The 22,079-nt window shown below is 44.1% G+C and overlaps 1 protein-coding gene across 3 annotated transcripts in view; it reads left to right on the top strand.

The window, feature by feature from the left end:
- Positions 1-22,079, top strand: part of arhgap21a (Rho GTPase activating protein 21a) — a 95,663-nt gene that overhangs the window by 20,025 nt on the left and 53,559 nt on the right. The gene's annotated exons all lie outside the window — the stretch shown is intronic.

The raw sequence follows: 22,079 nt of genomic DNA, 5'->3' as shown, positions 1-22,079 counted from the left end.
TTATTTTTTTAATCTATAATTTCACTTGATTTGCACTTAAGTTCTTAATAAATGAGAAAATGCTCAGTACTTGTCTTTTGTTAAGTATTCAATTCACACAAAAATAGGCTTTACCATGTGGTTGTTTCATATTGACTATACATTTTTTATTTGAATTACCAGAAAACATATGATATTGTGATATACAGTATATCGTATATCAAGATATGAAATGACCTATATCGGGATAGAGGATTTTGTCCATATCGCCCGGCCCTACTTTCAAGCAGCTCATCATCAAGGGGGCTTATATAAACATGTTAATCCATAAGAATACTAAATTAATGTTCAGTTTGGAGTGAAAAACAACCAGCACAAGAGAGTCACAATAAATTATTAAAATTGTCACAATGCCAAAGATCGTTTTGATGAATCAGCTCGTAGTTTCTACTCAACTTCAAAAATAGGTCACATTTAATACCAAGAAGTGTAAGATATCCCTCCTGTGGCTACTAGTGCTGCGTCAGTGTCCCTCTATAGAGCTGCAGAGACTATACGGGGTTGATGTCGGATGTTGTAAATTCAAGCTGTCCTGTAGTCCTCAGCAGTTTGGCTGAGTTTGGTGTGAACAGAATGCTGATTCACCTCATACTGCCACAGTAACCCCTCGCTCCCCCTCCCCACGCCTGCACGTAGTCACATAATCCCTACGACATATGTGCTGCAGTAAACATACAAGGATGCTGTATGGTTTGTTTGTGTGTGTGTGGCAGAAATACAGAAAACAAGCTGAAAGAGAGTCTCTAGAGGCTCGGCTCAGCAAAACCAAGAAACACCTCGTCCTTGGGAGTGTCACCTTGGTAACACAGAAAAGGACGGCGCATAAAGGCGCCTTTCTTCTGTAATATTTCAAGTATTCATTCTAAGGAGAGACAGCAGAGGAATAAGAAGTAGCTGGATGCTGCTGAGTCTCCTTGCTTGGCCCGGATGATGAAAAAACTGGCGTGGAAAAGATGCAGCTCTCTTTGGTGCAATGCAGACAGGGCTGGGAGGAGCCTCGCCAGTGGGCGGAGCTATGTGTGCGTGTGTGACTGTGTTTGTTAGAAGGTGTTGTTTTGTTTTCATCCATAAGTGATTACACATTTTGCCCAACCCCCCCTCCATCTTCTGCCGCCAGGCGCTCTCTCTCTCTCTCGAGGTGAGGTTGTAATATCACCGGCACGCTGCAAGAGAAGAGGGATGTTGTTATGGAGATTTATTTTTTTTTTTTTGCATGTGTGTGTTTTGAATGCGGTGCGTCTTAAGTCAATGAGCTACTAAGAGCAGTTACGTCATGCAAGACAGTCAGAGGGTGGAGCAGGGGGTGGATGAATAATCCCTCTGCAGAGCGCTGACAGAGAATCCATAGATCACTGGTGTGTGTCGGTCACCCTCTCTATACTCTCTACTACTACTGCCATCACAGCTTCACAATCTCATCCAGCTGCCACGGCGGGATCAATAACTTTATGTGAATTGTTTTTACATATCTGAATTGTAAATTCACCATCATGTCCTTCTCCCGTGCTGCCAGCTCCTCCATAAAAACGGCGAGCCCGGCATATTTTCCTGTTTTCCTCACACAGCCCCAAGGCATCCCAGTAAAAGAGGCGTTAATTGGCTGCCTGTTCGGTGCCAGAGCGCGCCATTGGCCAGAGCGCGCCATTGGCCAGGCGGCACAGACGGTGATAATGATGCCCTCTGTCCTGTGTCGGTCAGCGTGCGCACGCCGCTTTGTCCTGACACTGACGAGACATTAGCATTCAGAGCACCTCCAGACCTACAGAGAGATGAGCTCGTTTTACTAATCAAATGTGATGAATTGCGAGCAAAACCAATCTGACGGTGTCACGGGGAGAGGTCACCGGAGGAAAGTGGTGCCAAATTTGCTATTTTTGCAAAACCGAATACCTCTCCGCCCGCTCTAGGAAAGCTATTTCGCTGCCATTGTCTGTCTTTATAACACAAATGACATCCATCTGTTTCTCCCTCGCTGGGCTCCTTTGGCTTTTTATTATTTTTTAAAGGGGCCTGTGCGTGCATGCCAGAGAGAGTGGCTCACTCCAGTTGACTGAGTGTTTACTGTGGTGATGGAGAATGCAGTGGACACTCCCTCTCCTCTGTTAAATGGGACCCGAGGATGATTAGAAAACAGTCTGATAAAGGCAGACAAAAGAGAGACACAAGACTAAAGATTGAGATGCTAAAGTTGAGGGTTTAAAGTGCTGTGAAGGTGCAGTGAGAAGAGGCAACAATAAAGGACAGGAGATGGAGGGAAAGAGGACGAGATGAGGAGCCTTTTTATTGTTTCCAGCTGGGCCTGGGTGTGGTCATCATGGCCTGGAGGACCTGCTGTGTGCAGCTCTGCTCCGAGTCCTCCTTCACAGCCTCCGAACTCCTCTGCCAAATAGCTTCTCAGTGTGTTATTTTGCGTCTACATATGGTCCTGCACGTGTTCGGTTTAATTGAGATTTAATTGTGTTGTGCGATATTGTTATTTCGCGTTGAAATATTTACATTTCTGTGTAAATTGGAGCCGTGTGAGGGCTGCAGGACGCACATCAGCTGCTGCAGGAATCAAACCCTTTCCATTGCAGGATGATCTATTGAAATAGTAGGATGTGGAACATGTGTGTCCAGGCTGTAAATCTAATTGGACGGCTGCTCGTTTTTTTTTTATTGTTTGCTGTGACTACCATCAGTTTTTGACATGTTTTATTCTCTGTTGAGGGTCATCTGAGGTAGTGACAGTGGTGTAACTTAGTCAGCACTTCCTGTCCAGGCTGGCACATAGCCACATTGTCAGCAGTGTTGTCTCTTTCTATGACTGGAATACAAACTGCTAATGCATTTTTTTTTGTCTTTGCATGTGAGAGAAAGTTACATGACAGGAAAAAATTGTGTGTTTCAGTTTCCCGAAAATCAGCAAACACCTGCAAATGAATAAAGTTAATTTGTAAGGAGGCACACTCTGTTATTGTGTTGCGCCACAGTTTGAATATGATTCAACACGGTGTACAAAATGAGATGGAAAAAGCAACAAATACGTCCAGAACATCCAAACAGTTACGGGAAGAAAACAGGCTGCCAGATGGACTTTGAAACGGCTCCATTAGAGAAAATGCCAGTTAACATGGATTGAATTTGCTTATATTAGCCAAACTAAATTATGAAGCACGGATTTCATTAAATAACATGATGCTGCACTTAAAACAGTTGCTTTCGTGATCACATTGATGGATAGAGTGTGACACAGTGAGGTGGGGATGGTCAGTTTTTTGTCCTCCTGGCAGGATTTAGTTTTGGCATGTACGGGAGATAATGGACGTGTCGCTGACAGACGTGTAGCCACAGTGCTTATAGAAAAAGGCCGCTTTAAAACCAAAGTATTCAGCCGTCACCGCACAATCCCCCTCTGGCAGCCTTTTGGTGCCGTGTGGTTTTTCCTCTTCTCTCATCGCTTCATTATTCAATTAAGCAGTAAAACACATGTTAAGCTCAACATTAACCGCATGGAGGATCCCCTGTTGGGACGAGAGCTCTTATCGTATCATGCTCCATCAGCAGCGATGAGACTCTCGGCCTGGTTTTCATTAGGGCGAAGGTGATGCCGCGCGGCGGGCGCACCTAGTAAATACCTTCTGGTTTGGAGGGTTGAGACTGCAGAGAGCCGGGTTGCCAGGTCTGGGGTGGATGAGGGGCAGATGGGTGGGTAGAAGAGCCAGGAGGAGACATGTTAGCCTAAGTGGAGGAGACATTTGGTTTCTAGTTGAGGGTAGAGATGTCATGATGAGGAAATGTTACCACCGGTTAATAAACTCGTGACAACGATGGTGTTACTGATTACACTGGACATTTTACAAGAAAAGATGACGCTCCATATATGTAGAGCGCTGACTTTGATCTTTAACGTTGGATGGCTGTGTGTCTGGTCTCTCCGCTGAGCTTTCGCTGCGGGGCCTTAAGCTGGGGACACACCAACCCGACATCAAAGAACTAGCGATGAAGGCTGCCTTTTGAATCGCCTCATGTCGCCTTTGCCTTGGCAAGAAAGTTGCACTCGAACACACCGCAAAGACTACAGCCGACGGTAAACTACCACGTACGGTCTGCGACTGCATGAGATGAAATAACTCTCCACACCAGCAGGTGGTGGTCTGTATGAGTCCTTCAAAAAGGGAAACCAGTAGACCGAGGACGGCTGATATACAAGCCGTTGTTATGATACGTACATGAAACAAAGCGTTGTGGCCGACCATTCTCACATCACTCTCGCTCACCACTTAGCTTCATTCCAGATGGTCATGTTGTTGTGAAAAATATCCGTGAGTGATCAGATGAGATGAATATGAACAATGAGATGAGCCCTCTGTGTTTTTCCTCTTGACTTTACTTGCTGGTTTGCTTTCCTCACGTCCGTTTCTATTCTTGCGCACTGATTCGTTTAAGCTGAACAGCCAATCGGAGAGATTTCGACAAGCTCCGGCGCCGATTCAACGTGCTGAATCGGCCGATAAAGCTCCGTCACGGGCAGACTAAAGCCGACGGTGCGGGGCACACTGACGACCCCAAACTGTTGGCTTGGTGTGTCAGGGCCTTTAGGTTTCCACCTGCCGCCGCTCTTCCGTATAGCGATTGCCTCATTAACGTTACGGTTCCCTTATAGCATTGAGTTTGAATCTGAAATATTGCCAGATAGGAGCTTTTGTTTTTTGCTTTGACACCAAATTTTCAGACCGTCGTCTTGTCTGTCAACTCTCTCTCATCCCGTGTGTGACTCCTGTTACTCTGTGCAGACATGTATCGATAACACGATACGCAAAAATGAAGTAAATGGGTTTTATTTCTATAAAAAAAAGCGAAACGACGGTAGAGGCGGTGGGCAAGTAATGTGATCGGTGTGTGCCTGAACAGCAACTACTGCGGAAAGCCTAGTTGAGGGTGATGGCTACAATCCTAAATCTGTATTAGCCTTTGTGTGTGTGTTTGTGTGTGGAGGCTAATGGGGTCAAGGAACAGTGCAGCATAGAGCTGTGATTCAGGTGCAGAGATGCTCCCATCCAGCCATCCCATCAGTCCCAGTGGGGGCATCCATCAACCGAGCTCCAGGGCTCTTTCTCCTCTGATTTGATTGATTGCTGGCACTAATGGACATGTGGCTGCACACACACACGTGATGCAACACACACAAATGGGTGCACGCAAACACACGTCAGCGTGCACAGCGTTGTAGAAATTCACACTCCTCTTAGACACACTTATTCTGGGCCTTTTCCGCAGCCTCCACATTCCACTGGCCGTATCTCACCGAAGGCCCCAACTGCTTTTAATCAGCTGGGTCATGAGGCGCTCCAGATGGGCCTCAGCGTTGGGTGGGACTGCCGCGGACGTGGTGGTGGAGGAGGAGGAGGAGGAGGAGGAGGAGGGGGAGGACTTGAGCTCGTAATAGTCAACATATTTGTGCCCCCTCTCCTCAATCCTCAACATCTCCTCCCCTCCCCGTCCCGTATTGCGTCACCCTCCTCAGAGACCCGTGCTGGACAGCTTGAGCTACACTGCCGTATTCAGCGCATGCATTTCTAAGGCTCTCACTTTTCCAGCGTTTTTTACTAGCTTACATTTTCCATCGCCAGACTGCATGCTCCGAGTGTTTTTGAAAAGAGCACTGTGTGCTTTTGGAGAGCGCCATCCCAGGATGTGCTTTTTACAGTCTGAGGAAAGATGTAGGTGTACATTGCAATTTAGTGTTTTTCCCCCAGATGTCTGTAATGTTGAGTTCACTGAGTACAGAATGTCTTGATCTTGTACATGTGGGCCATAAGGAAAAATATGCGCAGAATGTGAAAGCAATCCGGTATGTAACGGCCTAATCAGGGTAGGAATAAGACCTCATGGCAGCATCATGTTTGGTCAGCATCCCACACGTCCTATCTAGTTAACATTGGGAAAGCGGACGAAGTTGAGAAAGAAGGAGATATTGCAAAGGAGTCCTGAATGTGAAAGTGCATCCAGTCCAAAGCTAGACCACAATGGCAATGATGATCACTTTCTTTCTTGCTTAGTAGCCAAAACAACACACAGCATGCACATAAACACGCAGAGTAATTTCATCCCTAAAGTTGTTTAACCGCCACAAAAGCTCGTCTTTGTCAGCATGTCATTATAAAGTCTCGTGCTTTGATTTGTTCAGTCTTGCTTTGACAGTGTTTACGACCCCGTTACCTGGATACCGTAGTACTAATCTCCCCTTTCCTCTCTCTCCCCTCGTCACCTCTCCCACTTACTGCCGAGCTCTCACGTTACAGGGGGCTGACGTCGCCTCGTTCTCAGCGCAGGCCTGTTGGGTTAATGCTCGCAGGGCGTGCGCCCTGGGTGAAGGTCACAACACATCCGCGCTGCAGGAAACGTCTGGGATGGTCTCACGTATTCTGAGTGGAATGGGATCCAACATAGTACCAAGTTGTTCCTCTAAGCAGAGAGGTTCCTGTCCCCATACTGAGAATGTGGTTTAGTGCCAAAATGTGACACGACCAGCTGCCCCCACGATGCTCGATTGGAAGGCAGAGTAGGATGAGAGAAAGAAGTGGATACAAGAACAAGGGAGGGACTTTCCAGTTTTATGGGCAAAGAGCAGGATTCAGTCAAATCTCAGGTCCTTCTGCAGCTGAGCAGAGATACAGAGTGACCTCTACCACTGTTCCTCACGCGATGGCCGAACATTTTTGCCAATGGCATTGACTGAGTTTCAGCTTAGCATCTGATCTCAGCTCTATTAAAAGGATTAGAGTGGTTGCACCTATGAGGTAGACACTGGGCATCCCTTTGCCGGTTGCTCCTGTAGCTTAACGTCGTCTGTGACTGTAGCTGTGCCGCGCTCTGGTCCACATACTCGATTTGTCCTTCCCAGTTTAGACTGGAAAGGTGCTAATGAGCTCTGGATTTAGCTAACCCCCTGCTGCTATTTGTCGGTGTCTGCTTACACTTTCTCTTTGCTAGCCGTTTAATCATGACTTATTGCCCTGTCATGAATCCTCAGCTCTCTTGGCAGGTTGATGGCCACTTCAAAGACGATCCTCGTACCATTAATAGGATATGAACAACTTGTTTCATTGCTCCAGCTACTTTTCCTCTCCTCTATCCGATCATTGCTTTGACTTGGCGGAGTGAAACATGTTAAAGGCAGGAAGCTCTTTACTGTGATGTAATACTACTTTTAATAGGAGGATACGTTTTATAGCTAGAGAGATGTTTGATGTGCAGGATAGACCTGATGAGTCTTCACAGGCAATGAAAGCCAGGCATAATGTACATATAAAAACATTTGTGGGTTGTTACAGATTTATGATGTACAGTATTTCTTTTTTGTCAAGTTGCCCAAGAAGTATGAGAAATAGTGTAGGTTTGTGAAATAGAAGTGGGTGTTTGCTGAGCCTGCAGACTCACTGCTGAGTCAGTGCAACATTCACATTAAGAGCCTTCATCTGTTCAAGTCTCCATTAAGGCAAAGTGTCTTGTTTGGTGTTACTCACACGTAACCCTTCACCTTTAGCCCTAACCTTGAAACCTAATTCCATTTTACTTGTCGGTAAAAACTCAGTGTGTGTGTGTGTGTGTGTGCACATGGTGTTTTCTAGTTACCATTGATATGTGTTGGTGCCATGCAGCACAGTCCTCCCTGTCCCCAGAAGAAGCCTTCCTCTCTCCCGCCAACAGATTGTAAACAGATTTAATGCTTAATCAGTTGCTCTAGCTCAGCCCCACCGCCACTTCTTCTTCTACATGACACACAAACACACTCCTGCCCCTCCTCCCACCCACATGAACAAGTGGCAGCCGGTGGCGTTTACTGGCGAAGAGGGTCAAGCAATACTTGTACTATTAAGAACAACTTGTCAGAGCAACACGTTTTGGCTGTGTGGCCTTCATCTGGGTCATCATAAAACCTATTTCAAAGATCATCTAAAGGGTGGGTCCATTATTTTTGTTTTATTTTTAGGTTTTTATATCATTCTGTAGCTTCCCAGTGGTGTTCCTTATGTATTCAAATCCCAACATTAAAATATTGGTCAAAGTATGTATGTTTCAGCGTCAAAATGCTATTTTCCCAAGCCCTTCTAAAAACGTTTTCCCACGTGACCTGACAGGTTTCTGCATAATGACGCTGCTACATGCACAGTATATATACATCCTTATAGTCAGTGTATTAATGTCACATACAGTAACTTAGATGACGGTCGGCATGCTCTCAGTGTGGAGAAGTTTAAAAAAAAAACAACAACAACAGAATGCAGATGGACCCGTCCTTTAAATAAGATGGTATGAAGCAAAGAAACATATATAAAAAACAACTAATCAGCCAATCAGCCACCCACACATAGATGGGCTGGTTATCTGGTCATATGGTTTCAGACCAATCACAATCCCACACTGGCAGAGAGGCAAGGGGTGTGCCAAATAATTTAGTTTGCCGCTCGAGCCATCTGGCCCTCAATCTGGGCTCACAGTACCACCAGCAGCCCTTTTCTTTTTGCCTCTTACAGTAACACATAAGCTCACACACATGTGCTGCATCCTGGCACAAACAATCACTGCTGAGTCATAGTTTTGGACAACTTTTGTTCAACTATTGCATGTGATCTTTCTGTATTTATAGAGACAGTTATTTCATATTCTTGTTTAGAGTAATTATGAGTAATCCTGCCTCTTGGTCTTCAGTTTATTTGTGTTTGTGTGTGTAGCTGTTCCTTTAGGGGACAGATTGTGTTTATTTGTATACTGCATGTGATGTGTTTAATAGCTGCTGTAAGACGAGTTTTCCTTCAAGGGGCAAAAAAAGTGAAGTAAAATAATGAAAAACCACAGAGAATTTAAATATTTCTCTTTGGTGCCTGCAGTGGTAAAAAATATTTAGGATGTTGATATAATACATTATGTTTCCAGCACTGCTGAGGAAGTAATCCTCAAAATAAACTACTTTGGATGCAGTTGTGCAGCAGTGCATGCAATAATGTTTGACATCTCCAACTACTGTATATGTAATTGGTTGACACGGCCTCAGAAATTGTTCATATTTAGACCTTTTTTTTGCACATTACCCCCCCCCCCCGAAGTCATTTCAGAGATTCAAATGTACACAAACCACGTATTCATACCAGCATGACAACTAAATACAAAGCAAGAAGGACTCATTAATTTCACATAAGTTCTAGTAGATGAGGCATGACAGAAAACGTCTGGTGGAGACGCCAGTGACTTGGCGAAAGGAGAAAGTCGAGAAAACAGAGAAGAACTTGATGATAATGAGCAGCCATGTGGTCTAACAATGGCTCATTATAGGACATTATGTTTTCTTCTGCTGTACAATGTCATATAAGCTTATAATTCTGATCGTTCTGCTCTCTGTCTATAATAAAATGCAGTTGCCGGGAGTCTCGGTCATTAGGAACATACGGTTATGCTTTAACCAACGCAAACGTACTCTATCAAAGGCCAGAACTGAAGTCCAATCATTTTACTGCTGTGTAATGTTTGGCTGCCCTTGATGTCAGACACCTACCTGATGTAATTGCACCCAGCTGAGTAACAGTCTGGGCTGGTTGAGTGAGTAGAAGTTTTGAACGTTTACATAACTGTACAACTGAACGTGCTGTGCCTTTCATAGTGTTTAGCACGTCCATTGAGCTGCAGGATGTCCCCGCTGAGGAAATGTTCAAATAAATAAAATAATGCCTGACAATAACTGATATATTTGACTTCAGGACATCTCTGACTACATACAGACACAAAATCAAGCATTTTTTCTGTATTAATTTAGATTTTTTCCAAAGTAAAAGTCCTTAGAAATATATGATTCAACTTTGTTGTGTAAAAAAAGTGATCAAAAATTGCAATAAATCGTAATATTGAATCACAATACTTAAAAATCACAATACATATCGAATCAGCACCCAAGTATTGTGATAGTATAGAATCAGGAGATAAGCGTATCGTCCCAGCCCTAGTATTTATGTAGATTAAAATATATTGCCCTGACTGTCTCCCAATAATGAGCAAGACAAGATGTCCCCTTGAAGCAACAATGATGCTTATTTGACTCTTGAGCGGTTAAGTGAAGGGTGTGTTTGACGGGAAAATGAATCAGTAAAGAACCCTTAAACCCTTCTTATTAAGTGGTTCCTATAAGGGGTTAGTCAACTGTTTACTGTAGACTTAGAAAACACAGGCAGACAGACACTCACTCACTCAAGAGCACTGATTCGTCAGCCCTGTGGCTTCGGGGTCTCGGCCCCCCTGGACAAACATGGGAGGAAAACATTCCAGTGAATAATGGCTGAGCTGCTCCTCGCTGCGGGGAGAGAGCCGGAGAGCTAAATAGCCTTTTCTTCAGCTCATCTGGCCCAGGTCCTCATTACATAACTGGGTTTTGTTGGACAGACACACAGAGAACCAGCTTAAGAAAAGCAGGGAGCTGTAAAGAGCCTCTGATGTCAGGCGTTAAAGGGAGATGCTGCTCGAGTAAACAACACTGAAAGAATGCTTTGATCCAATTTGATATTTGTGCGATTCATGGGCTCCTTTGAATGAAACGTGACGGAGCTGTAAGAGTCTGTCAATACATCACATGTGTCTGGCTACTTGTTAACATCAAACAGCAGGCGGCCCATGAACTGTTCTCCACCGGGTGACGTTAGCGCTCAGCTGAAAGACGACATTCTTCTCTCCTCAGCTAATACAGGACATAACTGTTCGGTCACACCTGCCCCGCCCTGCAGAAATCCCATGTCTGTCTGAATGTCTGCAGCAGGTCACATGAACTCTGTTGAACTCCACCCTAGAACGGCAGTCCAGGCTGACGTTAGCAACAGCTACGCGCCGTCCAAACCAGTTTTCAAGTGAATCCAGCATCTCTTGGGGCTCCCTGATTATCTGTATTCCCTTATTTCACCCTGACTCCATGTCCTTATATCTCATGTACTACGCCCAGCGCCCCTTTTCTTCTGAGGACGCTGACGCTTCCAAGTTCCTCTCCATTCCCGTCTGTTTTCCCAGCTTCTTATCCCCATCTTTGTTCCCACCCAGTCCTGTAAGTCCTGTAATAACGCTGTGCCGTATTTATGCCTAGATGATGTTATTTTGAGTGCTGATGGAGCCGCTACTATGTTAGCATAGCCTAGTACTGATCAAACAGAACTCCATTCAGAAAACAAGCATTTTAAAAGCTGTTTGCTTGTCGTCTTGCGGACAGACCTGACAAAGCAGGAATTCAGACTTCTTACAAATCTGCGTCATTACGTAGTTATCTTGGCATCCTTTTGATCCATTTATTGCAATTAAACTAGAGCAGAATCCCCATCTTTGTTTCCACCCAGTCCTTTAACCCCAGGCTCCGGCTCCAGACCCTGCACCGACTTCAGTGAGAATTACCAGCTGACATTAGAAAGCAGCTCAGACAAGATGTAAAAAACCTCTCTGATTACAGCCATGCTGATCCTCAGAATTTCTTTGGCCATAAATCAGACCTGCATCCTCCCTGAGATGCTGCCAAATGAACTCAGAAGGGGAACGCCTCTCCCTGCAGCAGCACGAAAGCTGCTGATTGACATGTCAAATGTTTTTCCTTAAAAATTAAACTGTTCGATACTGTCTCCTGTTGGGTTTTCTCAGGTCAGGATATTTTAGTTTTTTACTTGCCACATCACAGCTACGTTATTGATTTTCATTATATGCTGATTATTTAATCATTTAGTCAAAGAAATGTCAGAAAATGGTAAAAATGATGCCCTTTGTAGTTTCCCAGGGTCGAAGCTAGGGCTGCAAAAAATGATTATTTTCATTGTCGATTAATCTATCGATTATTTTCTCGATTAATCAATTAGTTATTTGGTCTGTAAAATGTCAGAAAATGGTAAAAAATGACGATCAGTGTTTCCCGAAGCCAAGATGACGTCCTCAAATGTCTTGTTTACTGTCATAGAGGATTAAGAAACCAGAAAATATTCACATTTAAGAAGCTGCAATCAGAGAATTTTGCCTTATTATTCTTAAAAAGATAACTCAAACCGGTTACTCCATCATCAAAATAGTTGGCGATTAATTTAATAGTTGACAACTAATTGATTAATCGTTGCAGCTCTGGTCAAAGTTGATGTCTTTAACAGTCCAAAACCTGAATATATTTGGTGTAGAACGATATAAAATTAAGATAAGCAGCAAATATTCATATTGGAGAAGCTACAACCATAACATTATTGTCATTTTTTCACAATTTTTGCTTGAAAATTGCTAAAACAAGTGCTACATTATCACAATAGTTGCAGAGTCTTTACATCCAAAGAACCATCGTGGTCCGCTGGATGAGAAACAACATGATGTCACTATGTGAGTTACTGGGCGTGCATGTCAGCATCTTAATTGATGAAGCCGCTGCGGCTAAACTCGGAGGTCTGATGAAGTGCAGCAAAGGGCGTCTGCAAAACGCGCCCATTGGCAGGAAGGATGGAAGGAAGTGGAGAATGGAGGGAGGGGGAGAGGACAGCTATACTGTACTGTATGTGCTCCTCCAACTGAGGCCATATGTATGCATATAAAGCACCACCATTCCTCTCTCAGACACTACGGGCATCCACAATGACTCTTTTCTTGAACTCTTCCTCTCGCTTTTTCTGTCTGTTTCTCTCATTTTCTCCCCCCCCCCCATTCTCCCTCACACTCCTCCTCTTGCTTGGATCATAATAGTGGTGTAATTTACAGCTCTTGGTCAGCCCGGGGCTTTATGTATGTGTGTGTGTGTGTGTGTGTTGTTTAAAGGGCGTGTCCCACAGCCCTCATCAGTGTTGGCTCCAGTGCAGAGCGCCTCTCTTTATAACCAATACCAGATCTGTCTCATACCAAATCTGTTACAGTCCACTGAATGCCTTTACAAAAACGCAATGGCATTGCTGATTAAAATGTCTTTTAGTATATATGTATGAATGTTTACCTTTAAGTGGACAGCAGTATATCCATAAAGGAGGAAAACAATATTGTAGCCGTCTGTGGGCCCCCAGAGCTACGATAGCACCTCATATTTGTACAGACATTGGACCAGACTGTGTGTATAGATGTATGTGTATAAACCACAGACTGTCTATGGTGTAAACAATAACGCTGTGCCGCATTTATGTGGTTTTGAGTGTTGATGGAGCAGCTACAATGTTAGCGTAGCCGAGCACTGACCGATCCAAACTCCATTCAGTAAACAAGCATTTTAAAAGTCGTTTCCTTGTCGTCTTGCGGACAGACCTGACAAAGCATGAATTCAGACTATTTCGGCATCCTTTTGATCCGTTTATTGCAATTAAATCATAGCAAAATCTGTTTATTTTGGGTTCATATCGCTGTAGTAAACCAGAATAATTTAGCCGACAAGTCACCTGCTAGATGCAGTGAAATTCACCAAGCGCCTCCGGATGATGTTATGAACCCAGACAGGACGGCGTTTGGTTTTCCGACGTATCTGGGACTTCCATCTCGTGTACAAATGAGCAGTAGTGGTTATTTTGGCCATAGTTAATGAAAGATTGTTGGTATCCATGTAAGTAAGCCCCTCCTCCTCTCCAGCGCCTCTAGCGCGGAGAAACACAAATGAACACTTCGGAAAGTTTGCTTTGTCTTTGGTATGAAAGTAAAACATGAAAAAGTCACATTAAAGAGCCAAATGCCTGAAAAGTAGTGAGCAAATCTTGTATGCAAACCCATCCTTCCTCTGTAGAGCTGTGTGTCCACCCCCTACAGCATCACGTGGGATGAGTTTCTACAGTGATAATTACAATCAAGGGAAAAGCAGCTGCTGTTTTTGGCTGCAGAGTTCAGCAGCAGGAACACATGTTAGAGAGGTAAACACGAAATAACCAAACATGGCAAAAGATGAATATTTCATATTCCATCATGCTGTAAGGAGTATTTTTAGAGTTTGGGAGCATCTCTCCAGTCGCTTATGAATTTTAAATGGCAGTTGTGAATATTTTACTAGTCGAGCCGGGCTGAGATGACGTGCTTGTTATTTCCTGGGTGGATGCAGTCAAAGGTGTTTACTTTTGGATAACTGTAGGCCTGGTGAGGATTATTTTTATGATTGATGAATGTGTATATTATTTTTCAATTAATGGAATAATTGTTTTCTGTATAAAATGTTAAAAATGGCTTCAAAATGCCAGCTCTAGCACTTAAACCATAGAGACAACCTGGACTATTTGATCCCCTTTTTAATGAAACAACACCTCACTGAACGAGGTTTCATTATGATGAGTGCTGTTCTCCCTCCACGTGTGTTGTGACCCATTATACACCGTAATTATGCATCCGTCGGGCGTGCGTCTGGAATGAGTGAACCCTCCACCCTTCAGCAGTCCAACCTCAAACCTCAGCCAAGATCAGCTTACGCCGCTGCTATATGGGCTCTTTATGAAGCACACGTAGGCTGACGGCGGTGTCACACTTTCTCAAAGGAGCCCTTTCAGCCGGGAGTGACTTAGTTTACATTCAGGGCGGACAGGTTAGTCCATACGTCCTATTCTCGTGTTTTAGTAGCCTCGCGTCTTGAATCAGGTGTTTGTCCGTGTGTCTCAGTGTCTTGATTGATGGTGTCTATGTGGAGTTTTCCAGACGTGGGCGGTTGGTTAGCGGTGTTGGGTGGGTTCTGGATAGAATAGTGGTGTCTTATGTAGGGTGAATCCTGCTTTACCACGAGACTCACTATAGCACATAAACCCTGCAGTGTCTGACGTGGTAAACTTGACCCACTGATAAAGACTGCTGTCACAGGTTAATCCCTGGTCACTCACGCACACCTGCTACTGCTACTGCAGTTCAGGCCTGGTATAAACAGATCTGCTAAACAGATCTGTCAACCTTGAGTTTATTAAAAGTGGTTGCTGCAGTGCTCAAACTGGAATTAGACCTGCATCGCACAGAAGCAGGGTTTCAAAGGTAGGTCAGATAATGCATGTTGACCCACTGATGTTGACCTCAAACACAAGCTTATCTCAACGTCTCTGTGTCCGTCTGACAGGAGAACAACTGTGTCTTCATTAGCGCTTCCCCGATGATCTGAGGCTCTTTCTCGTCTCGCCTTCTTTTTAACCATGTGGTATCTCCCTGAGGGAAACCGTCTGAGCGATGAGGAGAGATGCAATAATTAAACAACGGCAGGGAGAGAGGTCTTTTTTCATTGGAGAGGTGTTTGAGACGGGGTGGGGTACGGCTGTCATCACAAACATATTTGCTTCTTTTTTTCGCAGTCTGAGAGCAGCTGCTGAGGAGTGAATGAGCCGGCTACTGAATGCCTGATTGGCAGAGGCATTTGTGTGAAAGTGTCGAGGGACCTCTGGAGACAATTGTCCAGATCAAGCCGGGCTCCTTCACTGGGGAGCCCGCTAATACGCCGAACCCCCCCCCCCCCCCTGGGCTCTGGGCTTTTGTCTTCCCTGTTAGTTTTCGGGTGAGAGTCCAACCCACAACCTCTCCTCGCTGCAGCCACAGCTCTGTCTTGAAGGAAATCCCCTGTATTTTTTTTTCTCTCCTGAACGTTTTGTGTTTCTTCTCTGCTCTCTGCACAGATGGTCTCCATAGCAAACTGTGGATTTTGATAGTTGTTTTTGCCAGTGGAAGAGAAGCAATGCACTGGCTCATAAATATGCCGTGGGCATGACTCACAGGGAGTTAAAGTGGTAGCTTTTTGGAGTTGTTGCGTCATGGCTTATGTTTGAGTTGGATACTTCTTGAATTGAAAGGAAAGCCGATGCCAACTTCCTCCTCACAACAAAAGCATGCATGAGAAAAGGGAGTCATTGTGTTGCTACTAGTGGATTTTATAATGAGGACTTTTAATGGGAGCTTTGACATTTGTTGTAATGAGATCTTTTCTTTTGTTAGACAGGGAAAACATTGGTTCCTCCTTGAAATTAAAATGTGAATATGTGCGTAGTCATAGCCATTCTGGGCCATTTGATGACCTAATATTGCAGCAATATCTATTTTCTGCAATGCATGTTAGATGCAGGATAAGTGGAGAGCTGCAACTATCAATCAATTGGTTGTCAACTATTGTATCTCAATGAGACCTTTCTGGTTAAATAAAGGATAAAATAATAATAAAAAAAACTTAAATGAATCAATAACCATTTTGATAATTGATTAATCGGTTTGAGTATTTCTTTTAAGAAAAAAAAAAGGTAAAAATTCTCAGTTTCCAGCTTCTTAAATGTGAATATTTTCTGGTTTGAAAAGCCATGCAGTCTTTTTAAAATGCTATATTTCTTTCATTGCTTTAAGCAGCCTGTTTATAACATTCCCAACTGCAAACAGCTTCTCTCCCTCTCTTTCTTTGTCCTTATTTACAGTCTCTGTTTCTTCCCTCCAGGAAAGAAAGTCTGGCTTTGTGTGTGTTCACCCAAAACACCCTCCCCCCCTCCTCCTAGTGTATTGGCATATGATAGTGCAGTAAAATTATATCATCGGCCCTCCTATGCAGTTCCTGACTCCACTATTTCCTCCTACACTCAGATTGAAACACGATCAATCTGCTCCAGTATCTGCCCGATCAGCACTGTGCAGCCTGCTGCCTCCCCAGGGTAGTCCATTGTGGGGATCATACCCCTCGGTACCCCCCGAGGGCCGTCTGAAGAAGGGCATTATGGGCGTGCACAGTGGTGTGGGCGCGTAGTGGTAGCAGTCTGTTCCCTGGCCCTCATTAGCCAGTCCTTTGTTACAGTAAGCCATACCTCGCGGAGCCCAGATGCAGCATGTCCAGATTAGATCTTACACCCGCCAGGAGTCCTGAAAAGCCACCCCGACTCGAAACTAATCCTCCTGCAAGACTTTCTCTTTTCTTCTCGCTCTCTGTACCACACACAGACACACACTCACACACACACAGCCACTGATATATAAAGTTGGTCACACACGACCACCAATTGGAGACTTCGAAATTACTTATTGTAGTTTTTTCGAGCCCTGTCGGTGCCTTGTGTCTTTAATCCCCGTCCAGCGATCCTGTCAGCTGCTTACAGACCACAGGCCTTTTTTTCTCCCCCTTTGTTACACAAATCGGAGCTGCAGATAATCATCTAATAAATCCGAGACTCCTAGAAGATTTGAGTGGATTAAAATGAAACGGCATCATGAAACAACCTGGTTTTCATTGTGTTGTGTTCTCCAGAAATGTAAACATCTGAAACGAGTTTCACATCTCAGGGAACACAACTTTGGCTTTTAGGGTTTGGATTTTAAAGATTGTTTCTGTGGTGGGTGTTGGCATACTGGTGCTGCACATGTAAATATAAAAGACAGAGCTGCAACTTTTCCTCCAACCAGTTTTGCTTCTTTGCAAAAGTTGGACTCGACTGCCCTGGTGTTTCAGCACACCGCTAAAAACTCCACACCAGTCTCTGAGAAGCTTGTCGATTTCTCCATCCTTGTCTTTATTTCACCACAGCCGCAGTCTGGATGTTGTCTTTGGCCCTGCGTGTCATGTTGTGTGAAGCCACAAGGACATTTGCAGAACTATCAGCAGGGGGACTCCAAGACCGAATTGCATCGTGTTGGGTCCAGCAGCCTCGAGCAACCTCTAAAATGTTACAACACATACATACATCAGTTTGTCAGTCAGTCATGGTACCGCCCCTCCACACCCGCTGGTAGAATTTCACACGCGTCTGTGGCCACGCTCGAGTCGATCTTATCAACTGGCTGGTATTGTTTGTTATTGTTTGTTTTTACGGGATGGACGGCGTTGCTTACAATTTGCACCTCTGTGTGATCTCATACACTTCTTCAAAGCATTTTCTGAACTTGTGTTAAAGAGCTGCTGCTAGTTTATTGTGTGTTTCACATGTTTGGCCATCATCTCATTAACATGTTGCTGCTTTTCACTGTTTTATATCAAAGTAAACTGAATACATCGTTGTAGGGGCTGTGCAATTAATTTAACTTAAATTACGATTTTGGCTTCCGATGATAAAAACAAGATCATCGACATAAAACGATTGTTGTGCCGCATTCCGTTTCGCAATGACGCTCTCGTTTATTCATAAACAAGAGTGTTTATGTGCAGATCAGGGTGGTAATGCATCTGAAGCTGTTTGGTAACAGTCATAATTACAGATGAATCCCGTAGATGAATCAGATTTATGGACTACAAGCAAAACCAACTTTTTAGCATCTTCATTGGCTCATTCATTCCCATTCAGATCAATGCCCTCTCTCACACACACACACACACACACACACACACACACACACACACATCATTCAATTGTCGACTAATCAGGGTTCAGATAAGCACTTCTGTATGGCCGTATGTGTTGAAATAGCTTAGGCCGATTTCTGTGTAAGATAAGAACTGGATATAAGTGGCTATTTCCACAGATTGCTTACTGACGGAGATAGACTTGGTAGGAGTAAAAGACTACAGATGCGTCATGGAGAGATGGATGCATTTCAAACCATCTAGAGCGCTTCTTGGATGCTTTTACACTTAACTTTTTTGAGATGGGATAGCGGTCCGATCTGCCCAAGATGTATGAGGTGACTAAGTGTAAATAGGCTCGTAGTTGTTAGTTGCAGTCTTACATGACGATATAAAAGCATCAAGGGTACACCGTCTTATGCAGTATATTGCTCGTGGCATTTTCTTTTGTGTTCAGCTAGGCCTTCTGATTAATATCGGCATGACACGTCTCTGTAAACAGTCCTTTGATTGTTTACAGTAATTCATTAATATCCCAGAACTTGACTCCTTTGCTTACTTTACTCTGCAACTACAATACCCGAGATGACCTGAATTATCCTTAAAGCTGTCAGTCTTGCTCAGACATGAAAACATGATCCAGTTCACCCACGAGTTAGACAAATCCTGACCACACACATAAACCTTTTCCTTCACTTTTTTTCCTCTTTGCACATCAAGCCGTATCATCCTCAACTCTAATAATGTGTGGTGAGCCTCAGATCAGCTCCTCAGCACTATGTTCTGGCCTTCATGATGCCCTTTGACTCACTGATAAACAAGAACTCACATGAGCGCCGGCGGAGGACACCCCAGTCCAGTGGCTGACACTGTTGTGGTGCGGTTCGTTGCCACAACAACGGCACAATATTTCTGGGCGGCATGTCTAGTTTTCGTGTCTGCTTGGCACCAAATCCACTTCCTAGCCAGCAGGAATTCCATTGAAGGATCTTTTTTTTTTCCTTATCATGTGTTTTCGATTTCCAGGAATTTAGAGACATATATGATGCAGTGTTTCCCCACAGGATTCGTGAGACTGTGGTGGGTGGACCTCGGACCCTTTAAGGGGCTACATTTTAAAGTTAAATGCATCAGTATGGTGCACTTTGAGAGCAAAGTTGAGAGGCTAGATCTATGAAGAACTGCTCTTGTAAACAAGGTTGTGCTCTGTAGTAGCCTAAACAATTTAATCATAAACGCATAGGTGATGACACGACAAAAGTGTAACACCTATAAAGCATGGTAAACAAGACAGGTCCGTGTTTGAAGATGGTTAGGTGGGTTGCTGACATCGCCACAGACCATAAGTCACATCGTGAGCATGCAGCGGGCACTAATGGTACGTGTCCACATGGGCGTTTTTGAACTTGAGGGATCACCTCGCTTCCCAGCATTGGACGCTTGATGGGCCGCCACCTTATTGGACGAACGCTTTCACTCGACAGCTTTCAAACCGGAACCAACATGATGGCTCGTTTGGAAACTTTTACCTCGTATGGTAAGAAAATAGTTCACCGAAATGTGTTTCTGAAAACATTTTAGACAAGAAATACGCAGTTGCTGAATCTGTCTATATTTTAAATTGACAACGGTTAGTTTAAAGGTTTCTCTGGAGTTTCCAGAGGCGGCGGGTCGCGCCAGACGCCCCTGATTTGCATAAAGTAGCCTTGACCTCAATTTTATGCAAATGAGGGGCGGGCAACGTGTCGGTCCGTCATGCAACGCTACGCTACCAGAATGCATTGCATGGGTATTTACGTAAACAATGAATAGGAAGTGTGTAAGGGACGGATTCTGTGGACATGTACCATAAGTCCACGACCCCAGGAAGTGGCAAGGTCAGGGCAAGGGGTGCTGTAAAGTTCACATCCGGAGCCGTGAGCCACCTTCACCCCGGGCCTTTCTAAGCTGACGTAGAGCCGGTTGATTCGCCCCATTGCTTCCGCACCAAGCTAGCGGCCATCCTTATCCCGCCGAGTGAATCTCCTGGGCAGACTGTGTGGACCCCACCCGTTGAGAAGTGTACAAATATTTTCGGTTTATTATGAAACTGTGGCGGGCTGCCAAGAAGTATTGTTTGGCTGGAAATAGTAGCTCTAATGGTGATGTTGGCTTGTAATGTTTATGTCAAAATGGAAACAACACATATGGCAATCTTACAAATCCACTTATATATATGAAGAAGACTGTACGGTTCTCCTATATAGCCATTCTTGTGAGACTTAATCCTTGTTTTGGCTTCCACAAGTCAAGTGACTCAACTGGCTGCGTTTGGCGACGTCTATTTCTGCCATCTTTTCCATACAGAACACCACATGCTATATTGAGCCGAGTGAATGTGGTAACAAGATGCTCATAACAAAACGCTGAGAGGGAACATTCCACCTCTGGGTTCCTGATGTTGTTTTCCTGGTCGACGCCGTCTCGGATGGCAAATATTCCTCAGAATCAAAATAGACTGGTATTTACGTTTTCGCCATTCAGACGATCTCATCCAGAGCGACTTTAGAAACCATAGCGGCTGTTGACGGACGCACATTAGCCGTCGTTGGACGTGAGCCAGTAAACTCACGATTATGGGACAATCTGTACAGCTAATAACTCACCCTGGAGACATTAGTGAGGCATTGAAATTCAAAATGGGCGAACCCATTGTCCTCAAGCAACATTACACGGACTTATTCAACATTTAGTAACAGGTTATATCACAGCTGAGAGTCCTGATGTTGCTGTTGGAGCAGCACGAAAGCTCCAGAGAGCTCCGAGATGAAAATGTGATTAAATATTAAATTGATGTTTTGGCCCTGCTCTCTACCGGAGAGATTTACTAAAAGGTATCAGAGCTGAGGCCATTCCTCTCACTGCTCCTGAAATAAAGGCAGTTGCCAAGCCTCTGTGGAGTTTTGTTTACCTCGAAGGATTGAGGAGGTATTCCCTTGTGGCATGGCTGACCTCTTACGTAACTCTACAGGCGAGTGTGAAGTAAGAGTCTGTGGTTGCAGGTGCTGGAGTTTCACTTTACATGTTCGCTGAGGCTCTAATTCAAAGCAGATTGTCTTGAGTGAGGAGGTGGGGTTTCACTGTCATGGTCAAGGTGATTTTTGGCCATTATGGGATTTTGTGATATAGTAAACTTTCTTTAAATTCGGTTGAAAAATCTGATTGAAATTTCAGTTTTTGCTGCTAATCTAGTGAACGAAATACTATAATATAATCAAGGTACTTCATCACATTGATACAAAATCCTATAAATCCAATTGATTATGCCAAACCCTCCTTAAGACTGTTTTCATTCTACAGCATGCACTGTGTTACACTTTGTTTCATTACCAATCACACAAAGGAAGACGTAATCCCTGGAAATCTAAACCTTTATTCCAACATCTGTGTTTTTATTTGGCATGTCTGTTAATTAAACTAAACTTTAAAACTACACATAGTAAACATTTGTTAAAATGTTAACCAGGACTGGGGCTGCAAATTCACTTTTAACTAGACTCCCTATATTCATTACATCTGTTTCATTGCTCATCCTTATGTAACAATGTTTATCTGGACCCTGTTAAATATACCAATAAACAAATGTACAGGAGTTACTGTGTGTTTATGCTGCTCCTGGTAGTCTCTCTGACCACTAAGCCTGCCACCCAGGCTTTAGCTCTTTGTAGTTGCCAGATGAGCTGCAGGCATGCAGTGGTGGTGGTGGTGGTGGTGGTGGTGGGGTCGGCTGTGCATTTTTGTGCCTTATAGATTTCACAGAACCCATACGCTTCCTTATCTGTATTAGCCCCACTTG

Source organism: Sebastes fasciatus, chromosome 21 (genome assembly GCF_043250625.1).
Source record: "Sebastes fasciatus isolate fSebFas1 chromosome 21, fSebFas1.pri, whole genome shotgun sequence".
NCBI classification, from domain to species: domain Eukaryota; kingdom Metazoa; phylum Chordata; class Actinopteri; order Perciformes; family Sebastidae; genus Sebastes; species Sebastes fasciatus.
The sequence above is the reverse complement of the archived record's forward strand: the minus strand, read 5'-3'. Positions and strand labels throughout refer to the sequence as shown.